The sequence below is a fragment of the Apium graveolens genome, chromosome 4 (assembly GCF_009905375.1).
Source record: "Apium graveolens cultivar Ventura chromosome 4, ASM990537v1, whole genome shotgun sequence".
Classification (NCBI taxonomy): domain Eukaryota; kingdom Viridiplantae; phylum Streptophyta; class Magnoliopsida; order Apiales; family Apiaceae; genus Apium; species Apium graveolens.
Genome location: NC_133650.1, coordinates 65868979 through 65892226, shown reverse-complemented (window position 1 = coordinate 65892226; position 23248 = coordinate 65868979). Strand labels below are relative to the sequence as shown.

The 23248-nt window shown below is 38.7% G+C and overlaps 1 non-coding gene across 1 annotated transcript; it reads right to left on the bottom strand.

The window, feature by feature from the left end:
- Window positions 1-561: 561 nt before the first annotated feature.
- LOC141722635 (small nucleolar RNA R71) lies at window positions 562-668 on the bottom strand. Its single transcript, XR_012575645.1, has one exon. It is a non-coding gene; the product is annotated as a small nucleolar RNA R71 (small nucleolar RNA).
- Window positions 669-23248: the final 22580 nt, after the last annotated feature.

Below are 23248 nucleotides of genomic sequence, written 5' to 3'. Positions count from 1 at the left end.
TTGTTTCCGGTTGTGTTTTAGGTACAGCGAGCATTTATGCAAACACGTTCTCGTACTTGCAAGAGGACTTTAGATACGGCTGAGGAGACAGACAAAGTTCTTGATATTCCAGAGAAGATAAATTTTGAATATTCGGATTCAGGAAGTGAGCAGAAAGAGCCAGTAATCATGGGTGATCGTATAGTTCCAGCAGATCCAGCTCTTATGGACTTTTCTCGGCCTAAAATTGATGACATTCAGTCTAGCATCATGCACCCGGCTATTGAGGCCAATAACTTTGAAATCAAGCTGGGCATCATTCAGATGGTGCAGAATTCTGTTTCTTTCGTAGGTGCTGCGATTGAAGACCCCAACATGCACATCAGGAATTTTGTCGAGATCTGTAGTACTTTCAAATATAATAGTGTGATTGATGAGGCTATCAAGCTGAGGCTTTTCCCATTCTCACTGAGGGATAAAGCTAAGGACTGGCTACATTCTGAACCAGCTGGGTCGATCACTACTTGGCAAGATCTTGCGCAGAAGTTTCTAGTGAAGTTCTATCCAATGGCGAAAACTGCGGCTATGAGGAGTGCTCTTACTCAGTTTGCGCAGCAACCTACAGAATCTATGTGCGAAGCTTGGGAGCGCTACAAAGAGATGTTGAGAAAGTGTCCACATCATGGTATGCCTAATTGGATGGTGATCACTGGTTTCTATAATGGTTTGGGGGCCCAATCTCGGCCCATGCTCGATGCAGCAGCTGGAGGTGCCTTGTGGGCCAAAAGCTATACTGAGGCATATAATCTTATTGAGACTATGGCTGCAAAGGAGCATCAGAACCCAACTTAAAGGATGATGCCTGGGAAGGTAGCAGGTATTCTGGAAGTTGATGCAACTACAACTATTGCAGCTCAGCTCCAAGCGCTGTCTATGAAGGTCGATTCTTTAGCCACCTATGGAGTCAATCAGATAGCTATGGTCTGTGAGCTTTGTGCAGGTTCTCACGCTACGGATCAATGTTCTCTTGTTAATGAATCTGTTCATTATGTGAACAATTATCAGCGACCGCAGCAGCCTGTGCCAGCTACTTATTATCCTAATAACAGAAATCATCCAAATTTCAGCTGGAGTAATAATCAGAATGCTATTGAGCAACCATATCAGCAAGGCGTAAGTAAACAGTTTAATCTGCCTGGATTCCAGAAACCACAGTATTATACTCAATGGCAATCATATCCTCAACAAGGAGGTGCAACTCCACCTTCTAGTGATGATTTCGAGGAACTCAAGCTGTTGTGCAAAAGTCAGGTTGTTTCTATCAAGACCTTGGAAAATCAAATCGGTTAAATAGCCAATGCAGTGCTCAATCGTCAACCTGACATACTTCCCAGTGATACTGAAGTGCCAGGCAGGAAGGAAGCTAAAGAGCAAGTCAAGGCTATTACCTTAAGGTCTGGAAAAGTTGATGATGCTGAAAAAGCAAAAGACGGAGAAGCTGAAGTTGGTGATGAAGAAGCTAAGAAAAAGGAGAAAGCGGCGGAACCAAGGAAGACTATTGTTGAACACACTCTGCCTGAGGGTAATACAGGGGAGAAACAGCTCTATCCTCCACCACCTTTCCCTAAGATATTGCAACAACAAAAACTGGATAAGCAGTTCGGTAAGTTTCTGGAGGTGTTCAAGAAACTTCACATCAATATACCTTTCGCTGAGGCTCTGGAGAAAATGCCTAGTTATGCGAAATTTATGAAGAGTATTCTTTCAAGGAAGGTGAAATTGGATGACCTTGAGACAGTTGCTCTAACGGAAGAGTGCAGTGCTATGCTGCAACAAAAATTACCTCCAAATCTTAAATATCCAGGTAGCTTCACCATTCCTTGCACCATTGGCAAGTTGTCTTTTGACAAGTGCCTGTGTGATTTGGGAGCAAGCATCAATCTGATGCCATTGTCTATCTTCAAAAAGTTGAATTTAACTGATCCAAAGCCCACCTACATGTCTCTACAATTGGCTAATCGTTCTATTACATACCCACGAGGCATAGTGGAGGATGTGCTAGTAAAGGTGGATAAGCTCTTCTTTCCTGCAGACTTTGTTATTCTGGATTTTGAGGAAGATAAGAAGATTCCCATCATTTTGGGGAGACCTTTCTTGGCTATAAGCCGTACCTTAATAGATGTGCAGAAAGGTGAACTTACTATGCGAGTGCAGGATCAGGATGTGATATTTAATGTATTCAAAGTGATGAAATTCCCTACAGAAGACGAGGAGTGCTTAAAGGTGGATTTGATTGCTTCTGCAGTTACTTTAGAACTTGATCATATGCTAATGTCTGATACATTAGAGAAAGCCTTAGTAGGGAATTTTGACAGTGAGGATGATGATGGCAATGAGGAACTACAATATCTAAATGCTTCTCCTTGGAGGAGAAAGCTAGACATGCCATTTGAATTTCTTGGTACTTCTGACCTCAAAAATGCTGAAGGAAAGCTCAAATAATCTATTGAGGAAGCACCTACCTTGGAGCTTAAACCATTGCCTGAAAATTTGAGGTATGCTTTTTTAGGTGATGCATCTACTTTACCTGTTATTATTGCATCTGACCTTTCAGGTAGTGAGGAGGACAAGCTCTTGAGGATCTTGAGAGAATTTAAATCGGCTGTCGGATGGACAATAGCAGACATCAAAGGGATCAGCCCTTCATACTGCATGCATAAAATTCTGCTAGAGAAAGGTAGTAAGCTGACTGTTGAGCAACAGCGAAGACTTAATCTTATCATGAAAGAAGTGGTGAAGAAAGAAATTCTGAAGTGGCTGGATGCAGGAATCATTTATCCTATTTCTGACAGTTCTTGGGTGAGCCCCATGCAATGTGTACCTAAGAAAAGAGGTATTACTGTGGTAGGAAAAAATGAGAAGAACGAGCTCATCCCCACTCGAACAGTCACAGGATGGAGGGTATGCATGGACTATAGAAAGTTGAACAAGGCCACAAGGAAGGATCACTTCCCTCTTCCATTTATTGATCAGATGTTTGACAGGTTGGCCGGTCATGGGTAATATTGTCTTCTGGATGGTTATTCGGGGTATAATCAGATATGTATTGCACCAGAGGATCAAGAAAAGACTACCTTCACTTGTCCATTTGGCACGTTTGCTTTTCGCAGAGTTTCGTTTGGCTTATGTGGCGCACCGACCACTTTTCAGAGATGTATGATGGTTATATTCTCTGATATGATTGGAAATAATGTCGAGATGTTCATGGATGACTTCTCCGTCTTTGGACATTCATATGATGAATGTTTGAATAATCTTCGTACAGTGCACAAAAGGTGTGTGGAAACTAATTTGGTGCTCAATTGGGAAAAATGTCACTTTATGGTGCGTGAAGGCATTATTCTTGGGCATAAGGTCTCTAGCAAGGGTCTTGAGGTGGACAAAGCCAAGGTAGGACTCACTGAAAATCTTCCACCACCTATTTCTGTGAAAGGAATCCGTAGTTTTCTTGGTCATGCGGGTTTTTATCGGCGTTTCATCAAGGAATTTTCGAAGATATCTAAGTCGTTGTGCAACTTGCTCGAGAAGGATGTGCCTTTCAAATTTGATGATGAATGCTTGACGGCATTCGAGACTCTCAATAAGAGTTTGATAACTGCACCAGTTATTACGGCACCTGATTGGACAGAGCCTTTTGAGATGATGTGTGATGCGAGTGATTATGCGGTGGGCGCAGTTCTTGGGCAGCGCAAGAATAATCTCTTTTATGTGGTCTACTATGCTAGTAAGACTTTAAATGGAGCTCAAATGAACTACACCACTACTGAGAAGGAGCTCTTGGCTATAATCTTTGGTTTCGAAAAATTTCGATCTTATTTGCTTGAGATAGAGGTGACAGTGTTCACTGATCATGCGGCCATTCGCTATTTGGTTTCCAAGAAGGATTCGAAGCTTAGACTCATTCGTTGGGTGCTCTTGCTACAAGAATTTGAGTTAGAGATCAAGGATCCAAAAGGTACTGAGAATCAAGTAGCTGACCCTCTCTCTAGATTGGAGAATATCGATTCTACTTCACATGATAAGACATTGATCAACGAATCTTTTCCGGATGAGAAGTTGTTCGTAGTTCAGGAGGAAGAGCCATGGTTCGCAGATATTGTGAACTATCTTATCAGCAATATAATGCCTCTTAATATGAATACAGCTCAAAAAAAAGAAGTTTCTGCATGAGGTGAAGTGGTATATGTGGGATGAACTGTATTTGTTTAGATAGGGAGCTGACCAGTTCATCAGGAGATGTATCCCGTTCTGTGAGACGGAGGGGATATTACGAGACTGCCACTCCATAGTTTATGGTGGACTTATGGTGGTGAGAAGACGGCAGCTCGTATTCTACAAGCAGGCATTTTCTGGCCTACTTTATTTAAGGATGCTCATCAGTTCGTTTTAAGGTGTGATCGTTGCCAAAGAGTGGGGAATCTCACGAGGAAGGATAGATGCCATTAAATGTGATGCTTGAAGTCGAGGTCTTTGATGTTTGGGGAATCGATTTCATGGGACCATTTGTCTCATCCTGCAATAATCAGTACATCTTGCTGGCAGTCGATTATGTCTTAAAATGGGTAGAAGTCAAGGCTCTACCGACGAATGATGCAAGGGTAGTGTTGAATTTTCTTCATAAGCAGATTTTCACAAGGTTTGGAACGCCACGAGTAATCATAAGTGATGAAGGGTCACATTTCTGCAACCGTAAGTTCACTTCTATGATGCAGCGCTACAATGTGAATCATCGTGTGGCTACTGCCTATCATCCGCAAACGAATGGTCAAGCGGAAGTGTGTAATAGAGAGATCAAGCGCATTCTAGAGAAAGTTATTTGTCCGTCAAGGAAAGATTGGTCTTTAAAGCTCGATGAAGCTGTTTGGGCTTACAGAATAGCATACAAGACTCCACTTGGGATGTCCCCGTTTCAACTTGTGTATGGTAAGGGATGTCATTTACCTGCGGAGCTTGAGCATAAGGCCTATTGGGCGTTGAAGAAGTTGAACCTGGATCTAGATGCAGCTGGAAAGAAGCGAATGCTTCAGCTAAATGAACTTGATGAATTTCGACTCCAAGCGTACAAGAACAACAAAATGTACAAGGAAAAAGTAAAAAGGTGGCACGACAGGAAGCTATATCCTAAGTCATTTGTGCTGGGGCAGCAAGTTCTTTTATTCAACTCTCATCTCCGACTTTTTCCTGGAAAGTTGAAATCAAGGTGGTCTGGACCTTTTATTGTCAAAACTGTGTTTCCACAAGGAGCGGTGGAGATTTTTGAGAATAATCTGGACCAAGCATTCAAGGTTAATGGTCAGCATTTGAAGCATTATTATGGGGACATGGAAAACCGGGAAGTGGTTAGTGCCGTTTTATTGTCAACTTGATTAAGGTACACTACGTCAAGCTAATGACGAAAAAGAAGCGCTTCTTGGGAGGCAACCCATAATTTGTTGTTACAGGAACCCTTAGAAGTTAGTAACCTATCCAAAACCACAAAAAAATCAGAAAAACAGGGCAAGAAAATTATTTTTCCAGAAGACCCCTGAGGGCCCTCTTAGCTCTGCTGAGCGACCGCTCAGGGCCCGACTGGCAGAATTTTTTTTAAGCCTTATAAAAATCCAAAAAAATCAGAAAAATCAAAAATCAAAACACAGCCCCACTACCCACGAATTATCTTCCCATTACCCACGTTTTTAACCCTCAAACCCACTTATAATCAAATTTTACCCTATATACATACAACTATTCCATATACTCCCCCACACACTTTCAAACCTTAAACTCTCTCCCATATTCAAAAACACAAATCTTAAACACTTTTTCTCAATTTCGATGGCACCCAAGAGATCCAGGACTATTGATAGCAGCAGCACTGTTCCTACTACTGATTCTTCAAGGGGTACTGCTGCGAGGCCTCGTTTGTTTGATAGGGCTGCTGAGGAGGAGTATATTAGGCTTCTGGATAAGCCGATTTTGAAGGAGAGATGATTCTTACCATCGGGGAGGGATGGTGAGTTGTTGCCAATGATTGCAGAGAAGGGTTGGATTGCTTTTTGTGAGTCACCAGAGGCAGTTCCGATGAGCGTGGTTCGCGAGTTCTATGCGAATGTGAAGGCTGAAAAGAATGGGTTTCTGTTGTGCGGGGGATGACTGTGGATTATCACCCTGAGGCGATTCGCTGTGTGATTGGGCAGCGAAAGAGGAAGCCCACAGAAGAGAATTGGAACGAGAAGACTGCTGAAGATTTTGACTTGAATTTGATTTGTGCTACTCTCTGTAGACTGGGCACGGTTTGGACTTTCAAGACTGGGACTAACGAGTATCGCCGTTTTTCGGCGATTACGATGAATAGGTATGCCCGTGCATGGAATGCCTTTATTTGTGCTAATATTCTGCCTACTTCACATGCACATGAGGTTACAGTTGAGTGAGCACGGTTGTTATGGGGTATTTTGAATGAGGAGTACTATGTGGACCTTGGTGAGTTCATCTACCAAGGAATTTTGAAGTTTTTGAGAGGAGCTAAGCACATGAACATCCCTTATGCATCCATTGTTACTAAGCTTTGCCGAGCAGTGGGAGTTCAGTGGTCGTCTCATGAGCAGTGCATCTACCGACCGCTCCTATTGATTCCGGGACTCTGAATGTGATGCAGGAGTGGACTGGTGGAGAGCCCGAGGAGCATGGGCTGGGTTATCGTCTTCCGAGAGGGCGTCCAGCACGCGGTGCTACCATGGCGAGACCAGGGCGTGATAAGGCAGGTTCTTCTAGAGCTCAGGAGGGTGCTGGGATGGCTGATGCCCGATATAGGAGGCTGTCGAGGAGGATGGATTCTATGTACGAGACGCAGAGCAGGTTTGCTCAAGAGCTCACCCTTGCACTTGGGACTGCTTTTAGAGGCCTTGGAGCTGACATTCAGTGGCCCGTTTTTGGTGAGGACTCTGCGTATCCGCCTCTTGATACTCCACCCTCTGAGGGTGATGATGATGATCTCTCCGAGTAGGTATACCCTGTGTTCCTTTCTACTACCTTCATTGGGGACAGTGAAGATTTTAAGTTTGGGGGTGGTAGTTAAGGAATATTTTATGTGTGTGTCATATAATTGCACATTTTTTCATATAGTTTTTTTTTATTTTATAGCTCTATTTATCATGTCATGTAGCTCATGCATATACCATGAGTGTCATATAGTTGCATATTCATGATAGTTTAGTTCATATAATTTCATATTTTTGTCATATAGTTTTTTTTTTATTTTATAGCTCTATTTACCATGTCATGTAGCTCATGCATATACCATGATCCCTTTTGTGTTGCTTTACCAATTGATTTATGATGTTGACGCAAGTGTAGTGATAGCGTTAAAGTGATGTTGAGTCTTGTAGGTTGACGTGCATGCTAGAAACACTTGTAATTTCACTAAGTCTTAGAGAATGCTTAAGGACTAGATTGTTGTCATGGTTTGATGGTTTTCAAGGTTAATCTATTGATTATGCTTAGAATTTATAATAGGTTCTTAGTGATAAAAGACATGAAAAGAAAAATTGGAGTAAAAATTGGAATTCATTGCTAATTGTGGCTAGGCGTCAAATGGCTAGTAGCCGGCTCGTATTTTTATACGAGTAGTCTAGGGTTGAGCAAGATGGAGCGAAACGCACTTGCTCAGAAATTTTGAAAAAAAATATAGAAAAAAAAGAGAACAAAATAGAAAAAAAGAAAAAAAGAAAAAAAAATAGAGAGTTAATGCATAATTGATCACGAGTGGGCTCTTTGGTATTCGAGTTATTAAGTTTTTAGGGGACTTTGTGCCTAGTGACCTAAGGCTTTTATAGTCTGGGATCCGCTAACCTAAAGCTCGCTACATGGATGCCATTGCATAAGTCTTTTGTGGACCTCACTCATTGCACGGTCAAATAAGCATTTGTGTGTTGTGTTAAATAAAAAGCATGATTCCGTAATAAGCTCCAGTAATCTTGAAGTGTTATAAGTCATTTTGTGCCTAGAATTTTATTCTTCGTATAATCATGTGATTACGTTGAGGATAGTCGAGTTATAATAATTGATCTAGTTTCGAAGCATATCTGTTAAGCGTCCGCACACACCACATTTCCGGTTGTATGTTAGTTTGCATGATTTGATTGATCTTTATTCGCCTAATTGCATTTGTTGAGATGTCGTAAGTTGGTTGGTTTGGTCGTAGTAAGGGGGATCGCTGCATTCATATAGATTGTATTCATGCATATTTTTGTTTTGTTTTTGAGTCTGTGACGCTTGAGGACAAACATCGATTTAAGTTTGGGGGTGTGATAAGTGGCATTTTATACCACTTAGAACGTCTTATAATGGCTTGAATTGATGTCTTGAAATCAAGTATTTTGTGTATTTAATGCGTTTTTCTAGTGTTTGTGCATTTCAGGGTATTACTGGCGTTTGTGGAGAGATTTCATCAATAATAAGCCTTGACGTGTGTTTGGCATTGCAAGTGGGAAGATAGGAGCAGAATACAGCAAAGAACGGGAGCAAAAACAGAGCATTTTCCAGAAGGGGTCTGAGCGCCCGCTCAGCTCTGCTGAGTGACCGCTCAGGAAGCTGAGCGCCCACTCAGGAATGCTGAGCGGCCGCTCAGGGACGAAAATTTAAAATAATTATTTTAGACTCCTGATTCTGTTAAGCTTCCAACTTCTGAGATAGTTGGGTTTTGTGGGACTCCTATATAAGTACTCTTCAGAGACGTTTCACATAGTGTTGAATCGTAGTATTAATCGAGGAGCAAGGAGATAAGGAAGAAGACCGTTTTAGCACATTGCAACGAAGAGGAAGCATATTTTCTTGTGATTCTTTATTTCGTTGTAATGTTGGATGCTAGTTTTCTTTACTTTTAACCTATTTACTCTTGTGACGTACTCTGGTTTAATATAAGTAGTTTTAATTATTCTCATGTGTTATTATCATGTTTTCATATGAACCCATGGTGACGATGAGTTCTATCATGGGCTAATCGTAATCATGGGGTCGTAACGGATTTGCTATGGAATTCTTTAGTTAGTTGTTTAATACTTTAGTGTGTGATGATTGTATAATATCTAGTATTGGTTGTGTTTATTCGTCTTATGTGTGTCGCGAACATGTAAGATAGGGTGTTAATCTCTTGTGAAGCGACGGTGGATCTTGAGGTTTAGAACTTGCCATGCTAGCATAGGTTCATATATATGTATGCATGATTAGTGGGTAACTCTAACCGTTTTACTTGCCCTGTGTAATCATAAGGAATAACTTGTGCTTAAATCATTATGTTGTCAAATTCTGTAGACATATAGGGTCTCAACATAATTGAAGCATATTCAACTTCTATCTTAATTGTGGATGTTTGGTAGAATGGTATTAGTACAATAAAAGTTGGCTTTTATCAGTTTCGTGTTGTTCGATTAATATAATCACTATTACATGCTAAGGGTAATAACAATGACTATTGAGGGAAGTAGTAATGAAGTTGTGATCTCATGTGTGTTTTAATATTGTTAATTCAAGTGTCAATTAAGTGCTTAATTCTCATAGTTAATTATAGTTAATAATTAGTTAATCAAAACTAAGTGTTATTATCTTAACATTGAGAATTAATTATACATTGGTGAGTGAGTGTTAATTGAACATAATTAGTCTGAGTCTCTGTGGGAACGAACTAGAAAGTATTCTATATTACTTGCGAACGCGTATACTTGCATGTATTATTAGCGCGTGTTTCCGCCCTAACAGAAAGCTACTCTAGTTGAACCAAAATCCAATCTTATGATGAATCAACTCGCAACATTTGGGTTGAGATCCAAGCAACCTAGAGATAGAGCTGGATTAGGTTATGATGAAGAGAAGATACAAACAGGAGTAGAAGTTACTCTCAGAGATCCTTTCATATTGACAGACAAACCATATGAACAAATTAAACAAAAGCACCTTGACAAAGTGTTGTCTGCTCAAATCGTGATAGATGCTCATGATATGGATAATCTAAAGGAGAAATTGATTTTATTTCTCAATGATGGACTAACTTACAGACTAACTGATACTGATGTGCTAAAGAAGTCTGTCAGAGAGCTTCAACATATTCACTATCTTCTGGAAGTAAAATCTGATGTTACAAGAAGATGGTCAGAATACATTTTGAAAGCTATAAGAGATCTACTTAGAATCTTTGGTACAAAGACTTCTCAATATATACCAATGATTACTGAAGGTGATGGAAGAGAAATTCATATGCTGAAAAACTCTGCTAAAGTGGAAGTTATTCTGAAAGGAAGATGCTTATGTTATAATGAAAACTCTTCACATCCTAGAGTTGTCAGACTTGGTGATGGACTTGAAAGAACATCAATTCAAGCTCTCAGAACAGCCATTTATCAAATTGGTGATAGTTGTAACACCCCCAAATCCGGGGTCGGGGATCCGGGTTGTCACGAGTTCCATTTCCCTTAATAACACTTAATCTTAATAAACAACCAACTACTACATACTGTGACCCCACAATATACACACACACACCACAAGTTATAGTCTCGGAGATGAATACCAAAAATAATACAAGTCATTTTATTCCACAATTATAAACCATTACACCTTAAAAGGGTTTCTGAATAAATTTACATATTCCTTGCCATTATTACAATTCATAAATATACATAAGTCTGGTACATCAACAGTTGAAAACCTAGCCTATTGGTAGTTACTACCTCGGCTATAGTGGCATCAACGCCTACAGGAAACTGCGGAATGTTTCCTATCCGCTCGCGAATTGGGAGCTTGGTCATGTTCATCTTGTCTATCTATTGTTGTGTGATGAAAGAAGAAAGCAAGCCCACCGAAATAATATGTATAATAATTAACAATATATGAGCATTCTCATAGTACTCATGAAAGTCTTGGTCAAGAAGAAATGAATCAAGTTGATATCTTAACGCGACAAGTCGCAAAATATTCAGTATATATATACATATATACTACTCAAAATCTTTGAAATCCTCTGACATGTATAATGTACACAGAGTTCCATTTTATAACTGTATAAAAATATCGGTGCAAGGTGATCTCATATATCTAAGCTTGTCTCAACGTTTTTGTAAAAATCTTTGTCATGCATAAGATAATCATTAACCAGATATAAGTTGAAAAGATGAAGTTACAAGATACTCCAATATACTTATATCTTTTCCGAATACTACTTGAACTACCATCGTTCAAGTTATAATTAGTTTCAAAAGTTCATCACATAGATGAGAATACAAGATAAGATTTGAATAGATTCAATCTTTGAAATATCATTCAAAAGAAATGAAGTTACGAGATACTTCATTAAGTCCCGATATATATCCATATATATCTCTCATACATTTCCTGAAAACCTCTGTCATATAAAGTATGAACAGAGTTGTAATATCCAATGAATTTAGAAAGAAAAGAATTTTGGCATAAACCCCATATCTTGCTGATTAGGAAAAGATACCAATAAGTAACCTTTTCTACTGTAGATGGATGAATTCCTCTCCGGTCATCACCCTGGCCGTATTAGGACCTCGCGCTAGACCGTTACCCGGCCACTCACGCATGGATGGACTGTCACCCAGCCTCTTACACCTTCATAGACCGTACCCCGGCCTGTCGCTTATGCCGACTCAATTAGATGGACTTACTTCCCGAACATTGGGCAAGTAATCAAATTGTTTTCTCAAAACAGCAACCACGTTGCGAATATAAAATATACCACAGAGCCGAATCCCTTAGATTTTTGAGCGAGTATTCAAGTCCCCTTCGAAAGGAAGATCTTAAATTTGAAAATGAGTTTTGGGATCCGCTCTGTCACGCCCCCAACTTAAGCAACAAATTAAATATAACTATTACAACATTTTAAAAAGAAGTAAACATAACCAACTCCAAGATCTTACAGTTTAGGGTTTGGAACAGCCCAACACTACCATTTATTACAACTGTTTTGAAATAGCGAGTCCTCACACAAAACTACTATCTCTTATTCTACCTGAGCTCGAACATAAGCATCAGCATCACAGGTCTTACGGGCAGTCTGCTTGAATCTAACCATAGCTGTTAGCTGTAATATCAGGGTAAAGCAAGGAGTGAGCCAGATGCTCAACAAGTGCTAAACAGTATGATACAAAACATAAATTGAGATATACATTAAAGAATGACAATAGAAAGACATAACCAATGATAACGAGGGATAAAACTATGGGTGATGGCATCATTTTGCTTGTATCAAAACAATTTTAAAATCATATCTTAATCAAAATCATTTTATGACGCTACGGATTACAGCCGGTGATCAGCCGCGAAGTAATCCCGAACCTCGCTGGGTTCTAAAACATTACTGGGATCCCTAGGCAACTTTTAAGCCTAAAATAAGTGTGGAAATGACTCGCGTCTCAGTCCAGATCCACTATTCAAAGAAAACATTTATCCCCCTTTGGGACTGAAAATCCACATTTTATTTATTTCAAAAACTGATGCCGATTTGTGACCAAAATCTCTTTTAACAGTAAACATTTTTATCAAGGGATTATAGTTCAACTCGAAACACGGGAAATATGGTACTAAATCTCAGGGTCATGATCCACTAAACTTTACTTTATTAGGGTAACTGAAAGGATTTCATATATAAAACTTGGACAAGGAAGTTTAGTGAGGCTATTGGATATTATGAAGGGGTTAAATATCAAGTAGGACACTTACTACGTCCAAATATATCAAGTGAGTCACTCATTACAAAACCGACTCAAATGAGTCACTCATTTGAAAATTTGTATCCAAAATATCATTTTATCGTTAATCAAAATTCTTAAAAGTATTATATATTATGTTTCGCATATTTTTTATGAATGATATTATACTCAAATGAAAGGTTCTGAGTTCTACTATTTTAGATAATATTTCAAGATTTTTAAAATTTTATCAACTATTTATTTTTAATTTTTTGATTGTTTTATTTGATTTAAATAAAAATAAATAGTAGATAAATTTTAAAAAAAATTAAAATATTATCTAAAATACTAAAACTCAGAATCTTTCATTTGGGTGTAATATCATTCATAAAAAATGTGTGAAACTCAATATATAACACATTTAAGAATTTCGACGAACGATAGAGTGATATTTTTGATATAAATTTTCAAATGAGTGACTCATTTGAGTCAGTTTTGTAATCAGTGACTCACTTGATATATGTGGACGCAGTAAGTGACCAATTTGATATTTAACCCTATTATGAAGGGGTAGTGTCAAACTGTGCTTAAAGCAATGGTTTCTCGTCAAGGTGCAAGTACTAGATCATCAAGAAGATAAGCTTCATGAATACTAAGGGTGTTAAGGTATGAAGAATGATCTTTAACTTAGGATATATCAGAATTGTCAAGCTTTAGGATAAGAAAAAGGGGTATCAATCCATTAGGGACAACTTTGATAAATATATGGCTTTCAGGTATCAAGGTAAGGTTCTATAGGGGTTCAAGTATCAGGATGAGATATCAATACTTAGGAATCATTAGCATGTTAATCAAGAGGATCAATCAAGTATTATAACAACTCTTTATTATATCTTCGCATTCAACTTTCATGAAAAGACTTTTGAACTACTTGCAATACGTACTCGAGAGTTCATGGCATTTCTATATGATTCAAAGATGAACATAAGATATGTTGATTTAAATATATTAAAATGACTCAGGATAGTTGCGTCAATATATATGAACTATTTGTTACACAATTGCAGTGAATACGAAGATAGGTTGAATCACTTGCCTTGAGAAAGGCTGGTCTGGTCTGACTGGTAGGAGCAACTGGAAGCTTCACTCGACCTTTATGACAAGTTTACCCTCTTCTCGAGATCCTACATAAATAATAATAATCCTCATTATAATATATTCTCACTAACTTAACCTATTTACAACCGAAAATTAAACACGGATGGCACTTAGGCCTATATGCACTTAATTTATATTCACCTTATAAATATAATTGCACACACATACCACATATACTCACATATCATATATTAATACCAAATAACACCATATACACCATAATGCAACACTAGGCTTGGATGATCTCGATCCCCCAACTTAGTCACTTAATCGCTAAACTAGACAAAGTTTTCTAATTTTGGCTTCCTAACTCGAGGTGCCTTTACTAAACTATCCAAGACCTATTGACCCTCACTTGGGCCTTTTACTCTACTGACCTTATACTATCTTACAACTATGGTGGTCAACCTAGATCTCACTCCTAAGTGTTCTAAAACTATGTGTTAAGTGAAAGTGCTCACTGGTGTAAAATTCAAAATGACAACTATGGTTTCTTGAGTGCATTAGACACTCTTAAACTACAATTCTTCCTTCAAAACTGATACACAAGACTCTCCTGACCTTAGGGCATCTCCCAAACTTGATGTGGCTAAAGGGCCTAGCTTGGGCCTTCTTGGGCCTAAGCTTAAAGTCCAAGGTTCCCCTGTTTTCCTGGGCAGAAAATGCCCTGACTTGAATTAACTTGTGACACATGGTTCTAACTCATATCCTATGAACTATGGCTGGAAAAACTTCTCTGACACTCCCTATAACGAAGGCCCAACAGAGCCTAATGAGGGCCTACCCATGACATGGTCAAATCTCCCTATTTCTAAGTTGCAACAAAACTGTCCCCTGCTGGACAGATTTTGTGATTCTACTTGTGCACCTAACCAAACGACATGCAAACCTCCAACCAACTCCTAAAACCTTTTATATACTCCCAATACTAACTTCTGGTGGCTTGGGCCTCAAAGTGCACAATAAATGCTCATTCAAAACTTCCCCATAAACTAGTGCATCAAATCTGGAAAAAAAATGAAAACACCAACTAATCCCTTTCCACCTTAACTCCCACTTAAAAACCAAGCACCCAACTCTTTCCAAAGCAAACCTAGTGTTTTAATGTCCTAAAATAGTGTCTCAACAGAAGGGGAGATCATCCATGCCCAAAAACAACAACATGCAACTAAATATATAACATGCAACTCATGGAAAACACATAACAAGATTTCGGCTAAGCATAAAGTTTTAAATGCTTGCAAAATCGACTTGCACCTATTACTCATCCTTAATAATCATGAAATATAACTTCTTTTAACTATTAATAAGAAATTTATCATGGAAACAATCTATTTTAAGCACACATATTTCAAATTTATAGATTTTTAAACATAACAACATGATTTCGAAAAGAGTAGCATACAAAACATGGTTGATCATCATTTTAATGTCTTAAAACTAGCATGCATGGCTAAACATAAATATATAATGAAATTTCAGTAGCATGCAAAGGATTTTAAAGCATGATATCTCCATAAAACACTTAGTTAGCACATATACATAATATATCTCATAGAGAGCTCTTGAATTCACAAAAATCAAGAGTTTCTCTTTGGAGATCACATAAGAACTACACATGTATCCATGGAACTTCAACTTCCAAGTCACAAAACACTTGGAAAGTATATAAGATGAATGTAAGTAGAAGATTTACACTTGGGAAGATGAAGAATGAATTGAAAAATAGAAGGGGGTGGGGAATTTGGCCTCGGCCGAGAGCAAGGGTGGGAGGGGGAGGAGAAAAATATGTGGGGTGTTGGAGTGTGGAATGAGTGGAATGACTTCTCCCACTTAAACTTTTGTTTTATGCTTTTTGGTTGACAAATAATGAGTGGAAGTGAGAACTTACAAAAATGTCCTTTAGCTAAAGTTAGGCCATTTTGCATGCAAGGCTAATGTAGTAATTTGGTAATAATTAAATGAGTTAGTGGGGTTGGAAAAGTCTTATTTGCCCTTTGAAAGAATAGAAGGGTGATTTGCATGCAAGGTCTCTTATGTAATTTGATAATTATAACCAATAAAATTTGTAAAGATTTATTTTTATAAAATAAAATACAAGTTCAAAAATTATAAAATTTATACCATAAAATATCTTGGATTTTTAGAAATTTTATAAAATCACTTTTGAAATTTGTGAATAAAATAACTTTTAAAAGAAAATTTCTCCAAGGTTTAGAATATTCCTTATAAATTAAAAATAGGGGAAATAAATAAACTCTCGCTTTGAAAAATCATATACTACATAAAGCAAATTTAAAATGCAGAAATTTTTCATTCACACAAGGTACAACCATTAAGTATATTCACTTACGGCTTTAATATCACACAAAATCCACAGATAATATTACATAAAATGCCGGTCGTAACATCCTCTCCCCCTTAAGGGATTCTGTCCCCAGAATCTAAGAGAACAGATGAGGATACCGGGAACGCATATCAGATTCTAACTCCTAAGTTGATTCTTCGACCTTGGGTTCCTCCAAAGTACTTTCACTAACTTTACCGACTTATTCCTAAGACTCTTTACTTGCCAATCGAGTAATTTGACAGGTTGCTCCACAAATGACAGGTCTGCCTGAATTTCTACAGGTTCATATTCTATCACATGGCTAGCGTCAGGATTGTACTTCTTAAGCAACGATACATGGAACACATTATGCACATGCTGATACTGAGGTGGTAAGGCCAACTCGTAGGCCACCTTCCCCACTTGACTCAAAATTTCAAAAGGACCTATATATCTAGGTGCTAACTTCCCTTTCTTGCCAAATCTAAACAACCCTTTTCTAGGTGACACCTTCAGCAAAACAGCTTCACCAACTTGGTATCGAACATCCTTACGCGCTGGATCCGCATACTTCCTCTGTCTATCTTGAGCAGCAAGCAACCTTTTCTGAATTAACTTGACTGTGTCATGCAACTGTTGTACCAATTTCGAGCCGAGAATTCTTCCTTTTCCTACTTTATCCCAACTTGTTGGTGATCTATATTTTCGCCCATACAAAGCTTCGTATGGTGGCATGCCGATACTGGAATAATAGCTATTGTTGTAAGAGAATTCAATCAACGGCAAGTGGTCGTCCCAACTTCCTGCAAAATCGATTGCACAATTGCACAACATGTCTTCAATTGTTTGAATTGTCCTTTCGCTCTGACCATCAGTCTGCGGGTGGTATGCCGTGCTCATATTCAACTTCGTGCCAAGACATTCCTGAAATTGCTTCCAGAATCTCGAGTTAAATCGGGGATCCCTGTCTGAAACTATTGATACGGGTACTCCATGCCTTAGTACAATTTCGCGCACATACAGATGAACCAATTTGTCCAATGACGACTTCTCGTTTATTGGAAGGAAATGCGCCGACTTCATAAGATGATTTACTATAACCCATATAGCGTCATGACCGGATTTCGTTCGTGGTAGTCCCATTATAAAATCCATAGCAATATTTTCCCATTTCCATTCTGGAATCTTTAGGGGCTGAATTAATCCGCTTGGTCGTTGATGTTCTGCCTTCACCTTTTGACAAGTATAACACTTCGCAACCCATTCTGCCACGTCTCGCTTCATATTTGGCCACCAAAAGTTCTGCTTTAAGTCCCGATACATCTTGGTGCTTCCCGGGTGGATTGAAAATCTTGAATTGTGGGCTTCTTGTAGGATCTCATTCTTCAATTCAGGTACATGAGGAATCCAAATTCTTGAGGAAAACCTTAGTATCCCTTGCTCATCCCTTTGAGTATTAATCTCCTCTCCAGATAACTGATTCTTCTCTTTCTCCATTATTTCTTCTTGACATTTCTTTATCTTTTCCACTAGTGTTGGCTGAAAAGTCATTGCACGACAAACTTCTTCAACCATTCCATATTTACAAAGTTCTAATCTGAATTTCTTAATCTCTTCAGACAATTCCTGGTGTTGCCATCATATTCAATCTCTCCTTCCTGCTTAGTGCATCGGCCACAATATTTGACTTTCCGGGATGGTAATTTATCGAGCAATCGTAGTCCTTGATAAATTCTAACCATCTCCTTTGCCTCATATTGAGCTCCTTCTGAGTGAAAATGTACTTTAAACTCTTGTGATCTGTGTAGATTTCACACTTCTCTCCGTAGAGGTAATGTCTCCAAATCTTAAGTGCGAATACTATGGCGGCTAGTTCTAAGTCATGCGTCGGGTACTTCAACTCATGCGGTTTTAACTGTCTTGATGCATACACGATCACCTTACTATGTTGCATTAACACACAGCCCAATCCCTTATGTGAAGCATCGCTGAATATCACAAAGTTTCCTTGGTCATCTGGAAGCACTAACACCGGAGCTGTTACCAATCTCTGCTTCAACTCTTGAAAGCTATCCTCACATTCTGCACTCCATTCAAACTTTTGATTCTTTCTGGTTAACTTGGTCAATGGCGTGGCGATTTTCAAAAAATCCTTGACAAACCTTTTGTAGTATCCTGCCAATCCTAGAAAACTTCGCACTTCCGTAGGAGTCTTTGGCCTCTCCCAACTCATAACTGCCTCAATCTTTGCCGGATCCACTTTAACTCCTTCATTTCCAATGACATGCCCCAAAAATTGAACTTCCTTTAACCAAAACTCACATTTGGTAAACTTAGCATACAACTTCTCTTGAAGAAGTATCTCCAATGCTATCCAGAGGTGCTATTTATGTTCTTCTTCTGACTTAGAATAAATAAGGATGTCATCAATGAATACCACGACAAACTTGTCCAAATACTTCTTAAATACTCGATTCATCAAATCCATAAATGCGGCCGGGGCGTTGGTCAATCCAAACGGCATTACTAGGAATTCATAATGCCCATATCTAGTTCTAAATGCTGTCTTGGGAATATCTTCTTCTTTGATCTTTAATTGATGGTATCCCGATCTCAAGTCAATCTTTGAAAAGCATTTTGCTCCCTTCAACTGGTCAAAAAGGTCATCTATTCTTGGTAGCGGGTAGCGGTTCTTGATCGTTACCTTATTCAACTCCCGATAATCTATGCATAGCCGCATACTCCCATCTTTCTTCTTTACAAACAGAACAGGTGCTCCCCATGGCGACGTACTTGGCCGTATCACTCCTTTATCCAACAATTCTTGTAGCTGGCTCGCCAACTCTTTCATTTCTGCTGGTGCCATTCTATATGGGGCCTTTGAAACTGGTTCTGTGCCTGGAGCAAGGTTGATCTCGAACTCGATTTATCGATCTGGTGGTAAGCCTGGTAGTTCGTCTGGAAACACATCGGGAAACTCGTTAACTACAGGGATATCTTCTATGTTGAGGTTGCCCTTTTCTGAATCCACTACATACGCTAGGAATGACTCACAACCTTTTCTAAGTAGCTTCTTAGCCTGAACGATTGTAAGAAATAGTTGCTCTTGCCTCTGCCCCTTAAATACTACCTTCTCTCCACTCTTCGCCTTTAAATACACTTTCTTGGTCTTACAATTAATCTGGGCATTATTCTCTCCTAACCAATCCATACCTAAAATTATATCAAACTCTCCCAACTTGAAGAGTATCAAGTCGGCTGAAAACTTATACCCCGAAATATCAATCTCACACTTCGGACAGAATTGATTCACAGAAATCTTCTCTTGGTTCGCAATTACCATATTTACTACCTCGCTCATAATCATTTTATCACATTAAAGCTTATCAACAAAAGTTTCTGATATGAAAGATCTTGTTGCTCCCGAATCAATCAATACTTTAGATTTGACATTATTGAGTAAAAGTGTACCTGCTATCACCTCAGAATTCTGAACAGCATCCTTCATCTTCAGATCAAATGTCCTTGTTGTTGCTTGCGGGGTTGGTGTAGGTGGTGGAGGTAATGCCAATACCTCAGCTGGCACGCTCGCACTGGTACTTGCCACGTTCATCAGAGCTTTGACTGGTCCGGTTGCCTTGCACTCCCTAGCTATGTGTCCAGTTCTCCCACACTTGTAACATATAACTCCTGGCTTCGGTATCTTGCACTCATTTGCCAAATGTCCCTTCTGATTGCACCTATAACATGTCATGCTCAGCTTATTATATACTCCAGGGTGCCTTCTTCCACAGTGCTTGCATTTCGATCTCTGGAACCTGTTTTCTCCAACTTGCCCTTGGCTTGCCTAATTGTTCCCCTTCGATTCTTTCCTTTTGCCCAAATTTCCTTTCTTTTGAAAATTTCTGCCCTTATGGAATCCAATCCTCTTTACATTCTGATCTTGTGAACTTCCTGCTTCAGACTTTTCTCCATAGAATGGACACTTCCTCTTCTTGTTATCCCTTTCATTCCTTGACTGTGTCCCATTATTCTCAATCAGAGCAGCTTTCTGTACTACTTCCGCGTAGGTTTCAAGTTCAAACATAGCCACTCTATCTCTAATCCAAGGCTCCAATCCTTGCTGAAATTTCTTTGCTTTTTCCTCCTCAGTGCTGGTATACTTTGTCACAAACCTTGACAACTCAATAAAATTCTTCTCATACTCCAGTACAGTCATGTTCCCTTGCTTCAACTCAAGAAATTTAAGCTCCATCTGATTCTGCATGTACTTAGGGTAATACTTGTCCAGAAATAACTTCTTAAATCTCTCCCAAGAAACCTGTTGAGTTGCTTCCATAGCTTTTACTGACTCCCACCAATAGATGACTTCGCCCTTCAAGAATTAAGTAGCATATGGCATCTTCTGATTGTCTCATAACTGTACCGACTCAAAAGCCCTTTACATCTCCTTAATCCATGTGTTAGCTATTACTGGATCAGTGGTATCATGAAATGCAGGTGGATTCACATTCTGAAATGCCTTGAAAGTGACAACTTGTCTAGGTGGTACTGGTGGTTCAGGTGGTTGGTGTGGTTCACGGTTATCTTGGTTTTCAATTCGTTGTTGAAGAGTTAGTCGTTATTGAGCTATAGCATTGGTTTGCTGTTGTAAAGTTTCCAGTAGTCGAAGAATATTTGGGTCTGTGGTGGATGTGGTTGTTGGGTTCTTCTTTTTGGGAGGCATGATCCTTGAAATAAGAGTTATGTCAAAACAGATATGAATGATAAAATAATTCGAGGGTATCGCATGGCATTCTTATTTACATATGAGGTCAAGTTTCAAATTAAGCAGATATGGCGATGCATATAAAAGCGTAAAATAACAGTTGAGAGCAAATGGAACAATAGTGCATGATTATTGAAATTTAAAGGTCACAATACATCTGGATTAGGACAAAGTCTGATTCTAGGATCAACAGGCTTATTTAAAGGAAACAACGGAAATAACTGGAGATTCTACGGAGTCTGATAGTACAACAACATGAAAGGTAAATGGAAAGAACTAAGGCTCCACTCCATCTGAACGGGGCTTGGTAAATGGAAAGCACTTAGGCCTATATGCACTTAATTTATATTCACCTTATAAATATAATTGCACACACATACCACATATACTCACATATCATATATTAATACCAAATAACACCATATACACCAGAATGCAAAACTAGGCTTGGATGATCTCGATCCCCCAACTTAAGTCACTTGGTCGCTAAACTAGACAAAGTCTTCTAATTTTGGCTTCCTAACTCGAGGTGCCTTTACTAAACTATCCAAGACCTATTGACCCTCACTTGGGCCTTTTGCTCTACTGACCTTATACTATCTTACAACTATGGTGGTCAACCTAGATCTCACTCCTAAGTGTTCTAAAACTATGTGTTAAGTGAAAGTGCTCACTAGTGTAAATTTCAGAAAGACAACTATGGTTTCTTGAGTGCATTAGACACTCTTAAACTACAAGTTTTCCTTCAAAACTCTTACACAAGACTCTCCTGACCTTAGGGCATCTCCCAAACTTGATGTGGCTCAAGGGACTAGCTTGGGACTTCATGGGCCTAAGCTTAAAGTCTAAGGTTCCCCTGTTTTCCTGGGCAAAAAACGCCCTGACTTGAATTAACTTGTGACACATGGTTCTAACTCATATCCTATGAACTATGGCTGGAAAAACTTCTGTGACACTCCCTCTAACTAAGGCCCAACAGGGCCTAATGAGGGCCTACCCATGACATGGTCAAATCTCCCTATTTCTAAGTTATAACAAAACTGTCCCCTGCTAGACAGATTTTGTGATTCTACTTGTGCACCTAACCAAACGACATGCAAACCTCCAACCAACTCCTAAAACCTTTTATATACTCCCAATACTAACTTCTGGTGGCTTGGGCCTCAAAGTGCACAAGAAATGCTCATTCAAAACTTCCCCATACCAACTAATCCCTTTCCACCTTAATTCCCACTTAAAAACCAAGCACCCAACTCTTTCCAAAGCAAACCTAGTGTCTTAATGTCCTAAAATAGTGTCTCAACAGAAGGCGAGATCATCCATGCCCAAAACCAACAACATGCAACTAAATATATAACATGCAACTCATAGAAAACACATAACAAGATTTCGGCTAGGCATAAAGTTTTAAATGCTTGCAAAATCGACTTGCACCTATTACTCATCCTTAATAATCATGAAATATAACTTCTTTTAACTATTAATAAGAAATTTATCATGGAAACAATCTATTTTAAGCACACATATTTTGAATTTATAGATTTTTAAACATAACAACATGATTTCGAAAAGAGTAGCATACAAAATATGGTTGATCATCATTTTAATGTCTTAAAACTAGCATACATGGCTAAACATAAATATATAATGAAATTTCAGTAGCATGCAAAGGATTTTAAAGCATGATATCTCCATAAAATACTTGGTTAGCACATATACATAATATATCTCATAGAGAGCTCTTGAATTCACAAGAATCAAGAGTTTCTCTTTGGAGATCACATAAGAACTACACATGCATCCATGGAACTTCAACTTCCAAGTCACAAAACACTTGGAAAGTATATAAGATGAATGTAAGTAGAAGATTTACAGTTGGGAAGATGAAGAATGAATTGAAAAATGGAAGGGGATGGGGAATTTGGCCTTCGGCCGAGAGCAAGGGTGGGAGGGGGAGGAGAAAAATTTGTGGGGTGTTGGAGTGTGGAATGAGTGGAATGACTTCTCCCACTTAAACTTTTGTTTTATGCTTTTTGGTTGAAAAATAATGAGTGGAAGTGAGGACTTACAAAAATGTCCTTTAGCTAAAGTTAGGCCATTTTGCATGCAAGGCTAATGTAGTAATTTGGTAATAATCAAATGAGGTAGTGGGGCTGGAAAAGTCTTATTTGCCCTTTGAGAGAATAGAAGGGTGATTTGCATGCAAGGTCTCTTATGTAATTTGATAATTATAACCAATAAAATTTGTAAAGATTTATTTTTATAAAATAA